This window comes from Brienomyrus brachyistius, unplaced genomic scaffold, assembly GCF_023856365.1.
Source record: "Brienomyrus brachyistius isolate T26 unplaced genomic scaffold, BBRACH_0.4 scaffold40, whole genome shotgun sequence".
Classification (NCBI taxonomy): Eukaryota; Metazoa; Chordata; class Actinopteri; order Osteoglossiformes; family Mormyridae; genus Brienomyrus; species Brienomyrus brachyistius.
In genome coordinates, this window is record NW_026042315.1 from 473,605 (window position 1) to 487,495 (window position 13,891).

The 13,891-nt window shown below is 45.8% G+C and overlaps 2 protein-coding genes and 1 long non-coding RNA gene across 7 annotated transcripts in view; 1 reads left to right on the plus strand and 2 right to left on the minus strand.

Annotated features, from left to right (window-relative positions):
• Nucleotides 1–13,891, minus strand: part of LOC125722577 (G-protein coupled receptor family C group 5 member B-like) — a 392,822-nt gene that overhangs the window by 173,128 nt on the left and 205,803 nt on the right. The window lies entirely within an intron of this gene.
• The window catches only part of LOC125722602 (cytohesin-2-like), a 123,584-nt gene that overhangs the window by 7,845 nt on the left and 101,848 nt on the right, over nucleotides 1–13,891 (minus strand). The gene's annotated exons all lie outside the window — the stretch shown is intronic.
• On the plus strand, nucleotides 7,812–9,969 carry LOC125722628 (uncharacterized). Of its 3 annotated transcripts, none has more exons than XR_007386494.1 (4): nucleotides 7,812–7,980; nucleotides 9,188–9,298; nucleotides 9,625–9,717; nucleotides 9,931–9,969. It is a non-coding gene; the product is annotated as an uncharacterized LOC125722628 (long non-coding RNA). The 3 variants fall into 3 exon arrangements; XR_007386493.1 differs by having other exon boundaries at nucleotides 7,812–7,970; XR_007386495.1 differs by lacking the exon at nucleotides 7,812–7,980 and adding an exon at nucleotides 8,505–8,612.

Sequence of the window (13,891 nt, forward strand, 5' to 3'; positions counted from 1 at the left end):
ATTTGAGTTTTTAGCATCTAATTTTACCCATATTGCTTCCGTAGTTTTATTTATATCAGTAAGTTCCCTTGCCTGCAAGTTTTCCTTTACATATACTGCAACACCACCTCCCTTTTTTCCTATACGATCCTTACGGAACAACGTGTAACCATCCATATTATATTCTTGTCCATCCTTTTCACTCAACCACGTTTCAGTTACTCCTATAATATCATAAGAGTCCGATGAGATAAAAGCCTCTAAATCATGAATTTTATTCCTAATACTTCTGGCGTTTAAATACAGACAACAAAGGGTAGGCCTATTATGGTGCCCACTTACAATATGATTATTTGGGGCTTTCCGTTTCCCCCCACTGACATAGTTAACTAACCTCCCTGCCCCCCCAGTCCCTAGTTTAAACATTCCTCAACTACTCTACACATACGCCTCCCCAATACACTGGTTCCCCTCTGGTTCAGGTGCAACCCATCCGGCTTGAACAGGTCCCACCTGTTCCAGAAGGTCCTCCAATGCCCCATAAACCTAAACCCCTCTTTCCTACACCATCCTTTTAGCCACGCATTTAATTTCCTTATCTCAGCTAACTTAGCCTGACTTGCACGTGGCACGGGGAGTATTTCAGAGAATACCACCGTGGACGTTCTGCTTCTAAGCTTATTGGCGACTTCTATAAATTTATCCTGCAGAACAGCCCTTCTACCCTTGCCTATGTCGTTGGTGCCAACATGCACCACGACAACTGGATCCACCCCAGCTGGGGCCAAAAGCTTATCCACACGATCTGGAAGGTCTCCTACCTGGGCACCAGGCAGGCAAGACACCGTACGGGACCCTCTATCACGCGTGCACACATAACTGTCTACTCCCCTAATAATGGAATCCCCCACTACCACAACCTCCCTCTTCCTGGGGGGAGGGGGCTCCTCAGTGCCCAAGGGCCCACCTGCCTCCCCAGTCCGTTCCGGCTCTAAAGCTGGAAGAACCTGAAACCTGTTCGACACAGTCACCTCAGGTGATGCCGCCTCTGCAACGTGTGTACGCCCTTTCCTGCGTCTACGACCTACGGTCACCCAGCTCTCTCGACCTCTCTGCTCTTCATTCTCCCCCCTCCCGGCTAGTGGCGTACACACCTTCTCCCTAAAAGGCGTATTAACTTGCTCCTCTAACTCACTGTTGCATTGGATGAGAGCCAGTTGCTCCTCAAGGTCGTGAACCTTGACCATGAGCGAGTCCACTAGCTTACATCGCTCGCAGATGAAGTCCGACTGGACACTAACGTCCAGAAGGGCAAACATGTTGCAAACACCACACTGAGCCGGCCCCATAATTAACTAACTCACTATGACCCCGTACTCCCAGCCCAGTAAATTTATATAGCGTATTTAACTTTAAAGATTAATTAGTGTACCGTTAAATGCAATAAAGTGCCGAGTACACTAAAATAAGTTACTTGGGTTGAAACGGAACTTAATTATTATTTTTATTTAAAATTTTAAATCCGATAAATTTACTACTACTTACCAAAAGAACTTCTGCCTGAACCAAGTATGAACTAAAAACAAAACGAAATCGAAATTGCTCTTGGGAGGTCGAAAAACCACAAAAACCCCCTCACATCAGGCTACTGCCGGAGCGGGGAAAAAAGTAGAAAATGTCCTCCCGGCCCCGACTGGCGACCGAGCAAAGCTCAGGAGCAACTGTCCTTTTCTGGCGCTGAGTAACGTTACCGACGTTAGATATTATTAGCTATTTCGCCCCGCCGGTGTTTTTTATGGAGTTATACGCGAACAGAAAACGCAGCTCACTGCCCGTAACAATCGCGCTGTTAATAAACAGACAGGACAGACAAGCACTCACGCCGACCAAAATAAGAACAATAAATAGAAATAACACAGCCACCCACTAAACAATTAAAGCACACAAACACTCAGAAAATACGTTCCAAACACCCCAAAAACAATCACAAACAATCCCAAAACAATCGCTGCAGCTCAACACCACTCTCTCGCAGCAATCCCAGCAATCATGATGGTCATTGACAAGAAAGGGCATTAAACTTGGCAAAAGTGACCGTAAAGAATGGCAGATAGTTTGTTATTCTTTATATAAATTCAATAACTAAGTCTGCTTTTATTATTGTTTCACTTGATAGGAAAGAGAGAAAAATCCATCAGTTTCTTTTGTTTTCGTTTGTGACTAATTTTCTCTAAAAATGAACTTACTTTTAGCAAAACAAAACTTCTGAATTCATTTTCCCAGTCTGTCAGTTTGCACGCACACACACACACACACACACACACACACACACACACACACACACACATAGTCAAATGCATTCATACATGTATATATATATAATCAGGAGTGGTACTTTCACCACGAATTGTCACCCATGTGCACTGTCTTCGCGTAGTGAACCAGTTTTCAATACAATGGTTAAAAAGGCTCAAACCTTCAGTGCCTCGTTGTGCCATCTCTACCAGTGTTTTTTGCAACAGGGAAAATACAACTTGTATGCTGGCCTTAGAAGCACAACTTCAAAGAATAGCTGCCATGCTTCTGTCTAGCATGGCAGAGGGAGTAAAACGGTATGGGACTGCTTTGGTGCTGGTAAGGTGGGTGATTTACACAGAGTACAAGGTGCAATGAACCAGCAAGGTTACCGCTCTGTTTTACAACTCATGCCACTCCCTGTGGTCAGCACTTCTATCAAGCAGCAAGGCTGATTCAAAGCACACTGGTGAAAGATGAGGAATCCAGAGAACTGTCCTGCTTGACTGGCCTACAGAATCATCACATCTCCAGCCTATCAAGCTCATGTGAGACCAGCTTCACCATGAGGTCAGAGAAAATACCAAGCCAGTCCCACCTCTGGGAATAGCAGGATTGAAATTTCCCCTAATATTGTCATAAACGGACAGCTCTAATGGCGAAGGACTGCAAAGCTGTAATTGCTGCAAATATAGTTTTCATACAGTTTGATTAATTGAAAATGAAGATGAAACTTATTGCAATATTTATTATATCACAAAGCAGAAGGCAGCTGGGAAAAGTAAAAAAAGAATCACCCCAGATGGGACTTAAAACCACGATATCCAGCTCAGAAAGTCAGGGCCGTGGGAATTTGGCCAGTGGGGCAACCGGCAGACCTGAGCTTATGACCAGGACACTTGACTCACAATGGAAGCTCAGAAAATTATAAGCAAGCCTGCAAAAGTGACATGAATGGATCTGTGGTAAAATGCATCTTGGGGCCGAGACATTATCACTCACAGTTCAGGAGAAGATGACATCCATCCATGGATCTCGGTCAAATGCGCTCATTGAGTTTCCGCTATGCCTTTATCATTTAATGTTTGTACTTAGCTATAGAGTGGCAGGAACACAAATGAATGGGGAGTTTAAAAAAAAAAAAACATTTGCATTACAGCAATACGTCACACATGACTATGTAAGGGAATAGATGAAACCCTGCATACATCACTATACCAAAGCAATTCAGTACAAAGTGCACTGACATGATTCATATGATTCCTGGTTTATTTGGAAAATTTAGGTCCACCATCAGCTAGGTGTTATATTTATGATGCACATTGATGACACCATTTGGCTGACACAATATCAGACTGAACTTATTTTATAATTTTAAAGGTTTAAATATGGTTCTGGGTGTTGGACATCCTGTCAGCCTTCCCCCCAAGAGAGAGTAAATGACTGCAGGGCATTACAAAGGTCCAGAATGGATTTTTCATTTACAGGTGTCTTCTTTGCCTCTCGTGACCAGTATCTCACTCCGGACCAGTGGTGGATCTCGTACTCAGCCACAGAGAATGGGTCCTCCCGCCCAGTGGATCTCCTCATCCCCTCAGCCACTGATTCCCTCCAAACTGATGGGGTAACTATGGTTGGCAGAAGTGGGGTTTGTTGTTCACTGTCATCCGCTTGACATTGATGGACCACTTGCTGAGGCTGAGGATGGTGGTATTTACATATCCTCACTGTTAGGCCTCTGCACACCCATTTCTTTTGCTGACCTGTTGCACAGAAACATTTCATAGTAAACTGTAACATGATTATAGCAATTATTTCAATGTTGCTCAGTCAGTGAGAATCATTTACATAGTGTTACATAGTTTGTGGTTTCAATTAATATCAGACTGACTCCAACTCAGAAGAAAAAAGGTCTGAAATACATATGTTTGAATTCTGACTTCTGATTAAAGTCTGACTTTTTCTTTTTATTCTGATAATATTCCTTCACCGCCCCAGCATCCATGTCTCCATTACTGGTGCCAGCCTGGTTGGAGGAAGGTGTTTTAGGTGAAGATCCTTCATCTCCCCATTCGATCACCTCATCCCATTTATCCCAGGCTGCCCAGTACTCGTCATCAGCCCAGCTCACGGCTTTTTCCATTCGCCTAGTGCTGAGAGGAGAAACAGCTTTCTGTCAGACAGGTTATACGACAGCACACCAGACAACAGTAAAAACTTCTTAAAGACCAAATACATAAGCTGGTTCAGTCAAGTATTTATATTAAATAACAAAACATGGTACTATTACCCAAGCATTATCAAAGTAGATGCCCAGAACATTATAATGTCACATAATACATCCATCATCAAACGCCTCCCCCGGTCATACAGTATCACCCAGCAAATGTTATCCACTTAATGCCAACAAAGGGTAGGGTGAGTGCACTTGACCTTCTGAACATGGTAACTGGTATTTGTTGCATCCATCCATCCATCCGTTTTCCAAACCACTTATCCTACTGGGTCGCGGGGGGTCCGGAGCCTATCCCGGATGCAATGGGCACGAGGCAGGGAACAACCCAGGATGGGGGGCCAGCCCATCGCAGGGATCAAAGCATCAGATAAATGTAAAAGCATTAATAAGATATTCCTACAGAGCAATTTCTAATAGACATGGCAGTGCCCTAACATCTCATGTAATAAACCCTTTGGCATCATCTGCTGCCTTATTCAGCCTAAACCAATAGTCCAGAGGATCCTCCCTAGCATCTGACTTGGTTGAACAAAAATCTGCTGGAGGCATCCCAGAATGCACAGTCAAATAAGAATGCTGCTTCAGGACACTAAGGACTGCATCCACATCTCCAGTGGCAGTGACAGTATCATTACTATGCAGCCATGCTCTGACCACATCTCTGGCACATCCCATCAGTCTGCTTGTGCCTGCAGTAGGGATGGGTGAACCTAAGCATTCAGAGGTTTCCCCAGCAGATAGACTATTTGGCATCTTAGAGAGGGCACTGAGGTAGAGATTGGTAAACAACTTCACAATATTATTCTTAACCTGCCAGATCTGGATTATCCCCTCTGTCAGAAATCTTGCAGGCAGAGCCCACTTGAAGCAGAGCCGAGAGGTAGGGCTACATGTTAAACTAAAGGCAGAAAAATACTTGCTTTTCATTACACACTTATGTACGTACGTACAGCCGCGGTCCGTATCCTGCGTTCTTTGCGTCGGTTTTTGTGCACATACTCAAAAATTTACGGAACGTATACGAAGATGCAATACCTGCGTAATTTATAGGGGGCAGTGTTGCGAGATCTGCACTCAACAGTCAAGATATCCACGTTTGAGGACCTGTTGATTGAGCAGGTCCGCAATTATCCTCATCAAAATAACATGTAATAATAGATGGCAAGAGATTTCAAGCATCCTGAATTTTAATTTGGAAATTTGTAAAAACAAGTGGCAACAAGTGCGAGACCGGTATGTTAGAGCCCGGAAAATGTTACTTGTGAAACGAAGCGGTGATCCTGCTGACCTGATGTTTTGCCTAGCAATTATCCACCGTCTGGACTGGATGAAGTGTCACCTCAACCACAAAACTACTGAAACTAATTTCCCTAGAATTGACACGGTAAGTGTTTTTTTTACTTATTGTTTGGAATAACATCCATCCATCCATCCATCGATTTTCCAAACCGCTTATCCTACTGGGTTGCGGGGGGTCCGCAGCCTATCCCAGAAGCAATGGGCATGAGGCAGGGAGCAACCCAGGATGGGGGGCCAGCCCATCGCAGGGCACACTCACACACCAGTCACTCAAACATGCACTCCTACGGGCAATTTAGCAACTCCAATTAGCCTCAGCATGTTTTTGGACTGTGGGGGGAAACCAGAGTACCCGGAGGAAACCCCACGACGACATGGGGAGAACATGCAAACTCCACACACATGTGACCCAGGCAGAGACTCGAACCCGGGTCCCAGAGGTGCGAGGCAACAGTGCCAATGACATGGGGAGAACATGCAAACTCCACACCTGATGAACCGGTGATGCCATTCTAAACTCCTGCACCACCATGCCACCCCAGACTTTAACTTGATTTATTTAAAATATTTCCTAGAATTGCGTATACTAAATTCAACCCAAAAAAGCGAGTGCAAATTATTACATCATTTAATTTGAGTAAATTCTACAGTTTATTTATTTGCAGTTTACGTACTGAATTACAGTGCATTGCAGCATTTTATCGGCAAGGTTCTCATAAATATTGCCCTACTTTCTACAGTATTGTACTATTTTACTGATAAACAGTGTTACTGTGATAATTTCACTGTTTATTACAGCAGGGGTGCAGATTGAACCCACAACCCTGGAGGTGTGAGGCTACAGTAGGAGCAATGGGCCACTATTGATACTGTGAGAAATGATGTATTTTTAATCATACACTATAACTGATGTGCCGCTACATTGCTTGTGTATGCTCTGCACCTTGCCTTTCTCCCTTACTTGTCTTTCTTGTTCTCCACACCTTGTGAGCTTCAACATGAGCTGATTGATTGTTTTTCATAAGGCCCCAGGTTAGTTAGGTTCAGTCTCCTGGAAAATCACTAGAATGTGTCCTTGGCTTTGGAAGCTAAGAACACCTTATTTTCAGGGAGAGTCCTGTAATATTTATTTTAATAAATTATTTTTATTGATAAACCTTCATACTGATAATCCTCTTTTAATGGTCCTAAAAAAACATTTCACGATTCAGTAACCCTACTTGTTCAATAGATGGCAGTGTAGTGCTTCGACTAAGACGTGCTATGGAAATTGCCGGTAAAATATAAAGCTCGTTTTCCACTTTAAACGTTTGTCTGACTGAAATGACCACATGTTGTACATATGTTATTGTACTATACGTCTAACCTTCAGTGTTATATACCACACCTACCTCAGTTATCTGCAGCAATAAAATATGGATGTGTAATTGGACAGCTGCAAGTTAAGTTGTAGAATCGATTATTTTTCTAAACGTTTATCTGTCTGATTTTACAGTAAAGTATGCATGGACGCATGGTACAATAAGGTGTGAATAAGTTGAAAATATACATGAAATATTATAAAATAATAAATATGTGTAAACATTTACGGCTCCCTGGAAATGATCAGTTATCATGATAGTACAAATAAGCAGTTATCCAGACATCCCAAGTCTCCCGCATATTGACAGCGGCTCCCTGATGCCCCTAAATTAAAAAAATTTATATCCTGGAAACTAGAGCAAGCAAACAAGAGCATGCACGCGAGACAGTAGCACACACGAATGAGCAAGTAAATGAGCTAGGAATGAGCGAGAGAGAGAGGGATAGAGAGAAAGAGAGAACGTGCGTATGTGTGGATCCCTATATGTGTGACTCTTCATGTAGCCAGTGCTAGACAGACAGCATCCTGATTGGTTTACTTAGCCATATAAGCCAATCATATTTCAGTGTGGGCGGGCTTTTATTTAACTCCCAGAGAACCGAAGGTATTGGTTCCATGGAGCGTCACGGCGGAGGGAGAGTGTCTCAAAAAACGAAAATATAAAATGCATTTCACCACAGACTACACAAAAACGTGCCCTTGTTTAATAAGGATGAAAAATAATGACAATGTTACGCGCTGAACTGTTTGCAACAGTGATTTCAGCATTGCTCATGACGGTTTAAACGACTGTAAAAGGTACGTCCAGGTGAGTTTAACAAGTGTCATTTAATTTTCTGTATTATTCAGGTAAACACTGGTTAGACACTTGGTTAGTTGTCATGAAAACACCAAACTTCCTGAAGGCTTTTGTAAAGTAGCAATGGAATATAATTAAGGAATTTACATATAGTAAAAGAATAATCTACTTATATTATTGTCAAAATAATACATAATATTGGCCGTCGTAATTCAGTGCGTTGACTAGAGAAAATTAATGAATAATATATATATATATATATATATATATATATATATATATATATAATGAGGCAATACAGAAATTCTGTTCTGTAAAATTAAGTTTGTTGAAAGCTAAATAAATTGCTGTGCATAGGATACAGTGAAATGAGGTTGGTAAGAGCTTTTTTTTAACGTAAGTACGACTAAATCTCATTATGGCGACGCGAGTCGGTCAGACATAAACACGCGAGAGTCTGACTGCGGTCAACGACGTTGTGTGGCGCCAGCGGCAGGCGGTTGTCATGGTTACTTTGCCACAAACCGGCCGAAGTTCGCGCCCTTTTAGTAAGACATGTCCGGCGTTCGAGCTCCGGCAAACAAAACTAAAGCCGGATTTATTTAGATAATTTCTGCTTAAACTTTATTAAACTAATACATGTATGTTCCGTGGTAATTTTTGTACTTATCGATGTAGCTGGGTTTCGATAATTTAGAAGTTAATTGCGACTTTTTAGCTGGTTAGCTAGTTCTTGCTAGTTGGATACTAGCATTGCACTGTGTTTTCGTTGGTGTACCTCTGGGTTTTTTGTGTCTGTTAATCTATTAACTACTACAGAAGTTTACATCGTTTTTGATAGTGAGTCAGACATACCTGTGTATTAATATGTTTTTCGGGTTGTGTGATTTCCATACATGTATATAGTTGCCACTTGGTTTACCATAGCTTGGTGTTAACTACAGATCTGATTTGGGATTCTGAAATTGCCCTGGTGTGCAGCACATGTCACACTTCTGTGTGTCTTCACATGTCTTCTGATTACTGGTTGCATTTACAACATGCCACATTATATATAAGTCACGGTATTTTGTGTGTCAGGTATAGAGATAAATATTATTTTTTAGGATAAATTCAGTTAAACTAATTGAGAGTTAGCTGTAGTAAGCTGCCCTACACACAAACGCTGTGACCCCAGAGGTAAGCTGATGTTCACCCAAACGCCCTGACTCCACAGGAAGGCTCACATCCAACCGAACACTGTGACCCCAGAGCTAAGCTGACATGTACCCAAACACCCTGATCGCAGAGGCAAGCTGCGGTCTACCCAAACACGCAGACCCCTCAGGTAAGCTCAGTCACGCAAATGTCCTAACCCCAGAGGTAGGCTGCCATCCACCCAAATGCTCTGATCTCAGACAAGCTGCTGTCCACCCAAACACGCAGGCGCCTCAGGTAAGCTCACATCCACCCAAATGCCCTAACCCCAGAGGTAGGCTGCCTTTGACCCAGCCCCCTGACCCCTGAGGTAACCTCGCTTCCACCTAAACACTCTGATCTCAGAGGCAAGCTGACATTTGCCCAAACACCCTGATCACAGAAATAAGCTGCCATCCACCTAAACGACCTACCCCCAGAGGTAAGCTGACATCCATCTAACTGCCTTGATCCTAGGCTGCCCCAGTACGTCTAGGTGGTGACAATCCATCCTACAGGGTTGACATGATGTGCTTTCCTGAAGCACACAAAGGACACCTCGGGTTTTATGTAAGTTTGCTTTCTTTTTCTGTGCTTGTGTTTTATTTGGTTTGGATTGTATTTAATGGCATGTACAGAATTTACTGAGCACTTTTTTGGTTGATCACTGTTGGCACATATTCATCAATATTAACATTATTAACATTTTATTTTATCTGTTGTGCTGTTTATTTTCTGATTGACCTATTTTATTCCTAAGGTTACTGATTTTATGTGTTTTAGGAAAGTGTATGATGCTGTTTTAGCCCGACCCTTGTGCAGAGTTTGGAAGTCTGTGGGTATGTTCCTTTTTGAACTTTTTCTTTTTGTCTTAACTTTTTATTGGCATGCATGTAAGGTAACATTTTAATTGTTTTATTGGCCATGTAATTAGATTTTAATGGTGTATAATTGTATTTGCTGGTGGAATTGCTCTTTTGCCTGTGTTAAGGGTAATAGTTCTGCAGGTAGTTCTATTTGTTAAATGCTTGATAAATAAAATTCTTATTGTACTGGGTTGGCATTGATTTGCATGGTGTTTCAGCCTTTTAGATTGTGATTTTGTGTTAATGTAAGTAGTACAAGCATAATATTATTTAAAAATCGGCGGGGTGCAGTCTGCGGGTATCGCTTCTCGGCCTTTTGGCTAAAATCAAGTGGATTTTACTGACTTTTTACCGGTTTTCACGGACTGCGTCGGGTTTTTTAGAGGAAGGCACGGTTAACCTAAGGCGTGACCAGCAGGTGGCTTGACCGCCGCTGCCACGGGGCGACCCGTGCCTTCCTTTTTAGCCTTTTATCCCTGCTTTTATTTCTGTTTTTAGTAGGCTGGGGATCCCGCAGTGGCTGGTGGCTTGTCCGCCGCCCTGCTGGGCGAACTGGTGTTTTTATTTTTAGCTGGTTTTATAGTTTAGCTCTGCTCGACTCATCCCGGATTGGCGGACGGCGGACGTCGAGACCACGGCGGCGGAAGGACTCTGCTCCAGCGGCGACGTCGGTGGACCTTCCCGGATGGCAACGGCCGGCGGACCATCGAGGAAGCCCTTCAGCGGGCCGTGGCTGGTAGCAGGCGGTGGCCTGCGGAATACCACCCGGTTCTGCTGGAGGGCTGAGGGGGAGGTGGGCACCTTCCCCGACCGGCTGGCCTTCATCCGGGAGGTGGCCTTCGAAGCACTGGGCCTTCGTATGGAAGATGTTCTTTGCGTACCGCGGAATGGCCCCTTCGAATTCTTTGAGGTCACCTTGTCCACCGATGACAGCTGCAGCAAGGTCCTGGAGCGGAGCAAGGAGGGGGCCCAGCACCCTCTCCTTAGACGGTATACCATCGAGCCTCTGTGGTGGCCCGACAAGCGGGTTATTACTGTCCACTGTTTTAACCCGCATGGTTCCGCCGAGTCCGTCTGCTTGTTTTTAAAAAAAAGTATGTGGACCTCCTTCCTGGCCACAGGGACATCCGGGATGAGCTGGGGATCTGGACTGGCCGACGCCAGTTCCAGGCCCGCCTGCGCCCGGACGCTAATGGGGCAGGCGGTTTTAGCCACCCCCCAGCCTATTTTAACCTACAGGGAAATAAGGCATACCTTTTTTATTCTGGACAGCCTCCCTTCTGCCGGCAGTGCCACAGCTTTGGACACACCCTGGAGGGATGCGCTAACCTGCGCTGCCGCAACTGCCTGGAGTCGGGGCACATGGCCAGGGACTGCAAGGGCCCCCGTCGCTGCATACACTGCAACGGCGAGGACCATCTGGCTCGTTCCTGCCCACAGAAAAAGACTACATATGCCGACGCTCTGTCGGGTAACAGAGCAGTCGGCACGGAGAATGGTGGGGGAGCTCTAGCCCCCACGACTGGGCAGGAACAGCCGGCGACGGGGGCAGGAGGAGAAGCCCTGGTCGAGGTGGAGGAGGCCCCTTCGAGTTCGACACCAATGCAGGAGGGGTCTCCGAACAAGGTGGAGCAGCTCGCCCTGGCTCCAGGCGTCAGCAGCAGGCGAAAGAAGAGCGGTGCATCCCCCCGGGGGAGGAAGAAGAGCAGAAGGGAGGCGCAACCCGACGCATCCAGCCCTCCGGCTGCCGACAGTATTCCCCCCTCCCTGATGTTAGAAGCCCCCCGTCTGGTGTGGGACTTGGGACAGTCCCCCGCACCCCCCAGGAGTACAGCGGTCAACAGGACACTGCTAATGAACAGGAGTACCTGGGGGGGCTGAAATTGGGGGACCTTTTGAGGTTGACTGAGGAGGGGGGGCAGTAGGACAGTATTGTTTTTAATGGCTGGCTTTTATTATTTTAGTTTGTTGTTTTTAATTGTATTTTATTATTTTAACATTCTATGGCCAATTTTAATATTGTCACCTTGAATGTAAGGGGTTTGAGGAACGTTTTAAAACGTACATCTGCTTTTAACCAGCTGGCATCTTCTCCCTTCAGCATTTGTTTTCTGCAGGAAGTCCACCTCCGTTACCAGCGGGACGAGGCTCTCTTTTCACGACAGTGGAAGAGGGGTAGATCCTACTGGAGCGTAGGTGGCGTCCACTCCTCAGGCGTCGGGATCCTTTTTGGCGACCGCGCCTTTGAAGAAGTAAGTGCGTTTACCGTCCTTCAGGGCAGGGTTTTGGGAGTGGACGCCACATGGAGGGGACAGCGCCTCCGGGCCATATGTGTCTACGCTCCGGTGGAGGCCTCGTCCCGTATAACTCTCTTTGAAGAGTTGTCCCCGTTCTGTGTCACAGATCGACGCTTGATTTTAGGAGGGGACTTTAACATCTCGTTGGAGGGTAGACAGGATGCCAGCTCAGGCCATTTTATTCGTTCCTTTAAACTTGTGGACGGTTTTAAAACATGCAACCCCAGCATGCCGGGCTTCACCTGGCATAATAGTCGCGGAGCCAGCAGCCGCATCGACTACATTTTAGCTTCACCCCCCGTTGCTTTTAAAAAGGTGTCCCTCTCCCCACAGTGGCCCACTGACCATCTGGCAGTGGAGGCCACTGTCTCCATAGACGCCCTTGTATATGGGGGCGGCTATTGGAAAATGAACCTGCAGATCCTGGAGGAGAGAGATTTTAGACACCTTTTTTTTGATCACTTCTCCGAGTGGCAGAAGGACAAGCCTACCTTCCCCTCCGTGGCCGAATGGTGGGAGAGTGTGAAGGACAGCATCCGAACCTTCTCCATGCAGTACAGCAAGCAGCGCAGGATGGAGAAGAAGTTCTCCATTCTGCAGCTGGAGAGAAGGTTGCGGGATGAATACGCCGCTCACAACAACGGGGGCACCATCAACCACGAGCGGCTGCTTGACATAAAGGGTGAGCTGAGGCGCCTGCATGAACAGGCTGCCTCGGCCCAAATGCTCCGCGACAAAATATTTGATGTGGAAAATAATGAAAAGTGCAATTCTTTTTTTTCCACAGAGCCAGGGAAGCCCGGGAGGAGAAGAGCTTTAGCTCTCTCCGTGCCTCAAATGGCAATATAGTCATGGATACATCAGACATGCTGGAGGTTGCTAAATTGTTTTATCTTAACCTTTTTAATGTTAGGGACACGGACCCGGTTGCTGGGGAGCGCTTCCTAGATAACATCTCACCTTGTCTTCCCAGTGACATCTGGGACGGCTTAGAAGCCCCCATCACCTTGGCCGAGCTGACCGCAGTGCTTGGCAAGATGAACCGCCGCAAGGTACCTGGCCTTGATGGGCTCCCGGTGGAAGTTTATTCCACCTTTTGGGATGTCCTCGGGCCGGAATTACTGCAGGTTGTAGAGGACGTTCAGCGCCGGGGTTTGCTCACTAGGAGCATGAGGTCGGGGGTCCTCTCTTTGTTGCACAAGAAGGGCGATCGGGCCGACCTTGGCAACTGGAGGCCCCTGACCATGCTTTGTGTAGACACAAAGCTCATCGCAAAGACCCTTACCGAACGCCTGAAGAAGGCCATGGCTCATCTGGTTCACAGCGACCAGACGTGTGGAGTACCGGGTCGATCGGCGACGTGGAATCTCCACCTCATCTGCGACGCCATCGCCTGGGTAGAGGATAGGAACCTCCCTCTCCTGCTGGTCAGCTTGGACCAGGAGAAAGCCTTCGACCGGGTAGATCACCGCTTCCTGTTCAAAGTATTGGGTAAGTTTGGCTTCGGGCCCAATTACCTGGGGTGGTTACTCACTTTGTATAACGAAGTTGGGAGCCATGTTGTTATCAATGGCTTCCTGA